The sequence below is a fragment of the Ovis canadensis genome, chromosome 23 (assembly GCF_042477335.2).
Source record: "Ovis canadensis isolate MfBH-ARS-UI-01 breed Bighorn chromosome 23, ARS-UI_OviCan_v2, whole genome shotgun sequence".
Classification (NCBI taxonomy): domain Eukaryota; kingdom Metazoa; phylum Chordata; class Mammalia; order Artiodactyla; family Bovidae; genus Ovis; species Ovis canadensis.
Window position 1 is genome coordinate 70,090,700 of NC_091267.1, and position 4,281 is coordinate 70,094,980.

Below are 4,281 nucleotides of genomic sequence, written 5' to 3' on the forward strand. Positions count from 1 at the left end.
TTGCAGGTGGATTCTTTACCAGCTAAGCTATCAGGGAAGCCCAAGAGGCCAGTGGGGAGTTTTAAAATGAGGCAGTGATGGATTCAGATCTGCGTTTGAGAAAGATCTTTCTGTCTGTGCTGAGGAAAGGAACTGGGGGCAGGAGATTGGGCCGACAGCAGTGGCAGGGCCCAGGCAAGGAGCATCACTGGGCGCAGAGATGCAGAGGGACAACCGACGCTGTAACTGAGACCTGGGATGCCATTTGCTGGAAGAGGGGTTGCAAGAGGAGAGATTCTGGAGTGAGCAGTCTCTCCCCGTGAGCCCAGATGTGCGTGGACCCACACCAGGCACCAAGGGGAGAGAGTACACAGACCCTGAGCTTCTTGTCATCAGTCGACACGTTATACTCTTGTATCTCCAACACCTGGCGCTTAATCGGTGGTGAAAAGTATTTATTAAACGCATGTGTGAATGAATGCATGAATATACAGATATAAGATGGAATCTCTAATTTCAGAGTTCTTTGAGTTTTATTGTAAGACAAGGTGATCCTACATCAAACAATTAGAGAACAGCACAAGATAGAACATAATTAAGTTCTAAATCATCTGGTTCAGGCTGTAAGCGCTGGCGTTTCAGAGAAGGGAAAGATCAATGTGGGCTGGAGGAGTTAAGGATGGCTTAAATATAATTCCCTGACATTACTGCACCCTGGAAACAACAGTGCCGGTCTTAAAACTGGAGAGAGATGAAAGCCAACACAGAGAGCCGTATTTACCCAGTGCTGTGCCACGGACCACCGTGATACTGGGGGACTGAATTAATGTCACTGGCCTTGGGAGGTTAACACTGCTCAAGCGGATTTATTCCTGTACAATTTATAGTGGGCCCTGACATAATCCATTCTCACTGTATTCTAAGGATGCTTTTTTCATTGAGGTGAAATTCATGTGACCTAAAATCTTAAAGCGTACCAGTCAGTGGCGCTTAGTACATTCACATCATTGTGCAACGACCTCCTTTCTCTAGATCGAAAACATACTCATCACCCCCTAGAAACCCTGCTCAATCTATACTTGAGCCAGAAGAGCAATATGGTGGACTGGAAGGAGCCCTGAAATACGGGGCCTCGAGTTGTCATCTGGGGTCTATGACTAAGTTGCTCAAATCTGACCCAGGGCAAGTCACCAGTGTGATTTCCAGACCTCAGTTCCATCATCTCTAAAATGGGTGTATTTGATTAAGACGACAATCAAGGCCTCGTCTAACTTTACAACACTGAGGTTTTAAGTACAGTTGTCTTTCACATTTGAAGATGGTTGGCATGAAAATAGATTCGTTGGTGTTTCAAATTCGTTGGTGATTTGAGCTATGTTTGCATCCTGAATAATTTATTGTTTAATCCCAAGCCTTAACACGTCTTTCTCTTTCTTCCTGCCCCAAATCTTTAATTACCATTTGTTGTTGTTGTTGTTTTTTAACCAGCCTCTCTGTGCTCACCTCATGGAAAGAATCTGTTTCTAGTTTTCCTAGCAATTTCAAACTGTGCAGAGTTCAGCCAAACGCACAGAATATAAAAAAGAAAGGAGCAAGACAGGGATGACTATATGCTGAGTCTCCTGGGTTCTTGGGGTGTCCCCTAAAATTCAGTAGCTATTTGGAAGTACCAGTCCATTGTCAAAATTTGAAATTGAAGACTGGAGGGTTTGTCTGAGCATGGGATTGCTTCCACATGCTGCACTGGATGAAGAAGCTAAATGTAAGTCTCAATAAGTGAGCCTAGAAGTCTAGTTGTTAATGAGAAAGTTGAAGTGTTAGTTGCTTTAGTTGTGACCAACTTTGCAAGCGCATGGACTGTAGCCCACGAGGCTCCTCTGTCCATGGGATCCTGCACGCATGAATACTAGAGTGGGTTGCCATTCCCTTCTCTGGGGAAATCTTCCTGACCCAGGAATCAAACCCAGATCTCCAGCATTGCTGGCGGATTCTTTACCTTCTGAGCCACCAGGGAAACCCCTGACTGTTCGCTAATGAAGTGCTAACCCAGTGTTCTGATTCCACATAGGCTTAGACCAGAAATGCATGAGGCTCACAGATGCCACTGGAACAGAGACAAGGGCTAGAGCCACCCCTGGAGATGGTGCTACCTGAACCAGCACTTTTGACGTGTGATGAGACCAGACGTGTTAGGCAGCTTAGTGCCAAGTACTCAGAACTAGGGGAGAAGAACCTTAACTGACTGTATTTTTTCACATTACAAAGGGCTTCTTTAGGCTGTCACTGCATGAGGTCTTTTGATGTTCTCATAGGTGGATTTTTGTATGCAGAAAAGATCGGTTCAGGTTTTGTTTAGGATATGAGATTCTTCCATTTGTTACTAGTGAGTGCTAACGTTTAATGAGTGATTATACATCAGGGATTATTCTAAGAGCTTACCTCTACTATCTTATTTAATGCGCTATTAGTATTCTGCTATTAATGTTAGTATGTCCATTTTACAGGTGAGAATACTGAGGCACAGCCAGGTGAATCTACCTGTCCAGGATCACACAGCAATTCGATAGCAGTGCCAATTTCAAACGCTGGCAGTTTGGCTTCAGCAACCAAGCTCCTAACCACCATGTCCTACTGTTTCTCCTTAAAGAGCCAAATTTAAAAACCTGCTTCTAACTTAGACTTCTGCATTTAGTTTATAAATCTCATTATTCTATCTGCAAGTCTAACACATTTTAACAACCACTTTAAGGGAGACTTTGATTCACGGTTGATTCCATTTATAACCTTAGTTAATTAAATTCCTTTAAACATTTTAAACTGCAGTTATAAATTTACTATGTTCTCTTTCCTTTTTAAGCACTTCATTTGACTGATTTAATAAACAAAAACCTCCCAACTGCTTACATTCTTATAAATCTAATAAATTAAACTTCTGAGTATGGGGAACCCTAAGTGCTCCTAAATGTTTTAACTCTGTATGTTAATTTTATAAAATTTCCACTTAAGATCACAAGCCTCATGAATCACTCTGTTCCCATTTTAAACTAAGCTTACAAGACTGAACTGTTCCTACAGAAGCCAAATGCTCTTCAACATTACAAAATTAAGATGCCAAATATGCAGAGAATTCCCTGCTGTGAAAAAAAAAAAAACAGTGCTACTAGTTTGATTCTTTTAAACATTCCTGTTTAATTTTAAAGATTTCTGAGTTAAAACATGCTTGTGCTTTAAAAAAACAATTTTTCCCTAAACAAATGTGGGAGTTACTTTCCTAGATTTTTTTTTTTCCTTGCCTCTACTGGACAGATTTCTTAAGTGACCAAGAGCTTTCACCAGAATTTGATCAGACTTTTGTCTGCAAATCCAGCATCCAGGCTAAAGCTATGTCTGCAGTCACTGCTCCTGGTTTTCAAAACTCCAAGAATGGAGTAGTCATGGGGTCCTGGGTTATGATTTTAGCTAATTTTTAAGTCAGGCAGTATCTGCAGCCTCTCCTCAGGTAACCTCATGTTTGAGTGGGTTCAATAGTCTATTTGCCACTCCATCCCATTCTGATTTATTTTTCATTCTATCTCTCTGTTCGGGTTGTACAACTTGTATGGATATTAACATAAAAACAGATTGAATCCTGCATGTCTCCGACGGCCATGTCTGACCTGAATTAAAACTTCTACCAGCAACATTCATGTGTATATATCCAACCTTCACCCATAGGCCCCAAGCTATTTTTAGGCTCACTTAGTGTCCCGGACAAGCTAGTGACCAGTTTTGAATATCCAACGGCATCATACATCGAAATATTTGTTTAGGTGGGTTCTAAGAGGAATGGATAAGAACATTTGCATAGATTAAATGCCAAGATGCTGGCTAAGGAAACATGGGTTTGATTGGAGATCTGAAATATAATTTCTCACGTAGCTTGGGAAATGCAAATCAGTTGGTGGCATACCAACCCCCACTGGACCTTTTGCTTTCAGACTTTTAAAAATCAGGTGTATGATTCCGAAGTTCATTTTCTCTCCCCCAGACCCGACACATAAGCCCCCTGCATTTGCATCATCAGAAAGCCGTGGTAATTGCTAGGGCATGTTCATTTACCCTGCAAAGAGCTGGTTTTGTCTGCCTGTATTTAAAGGATTTGAAGGGGTCACAGGGAACAGCTGGAGAGAGGGGTTTGGCCTGTGAAGGCGGAGAGCCTGGGCTCAGAGAGGATGTGTTAGGACTCGGTTAGCTTGAAATGCAGCAGCTCACGGCCCTCTCCTCCCTCCTCCGGGGGCTCCTCGCACCGTCAGCTGTCACACT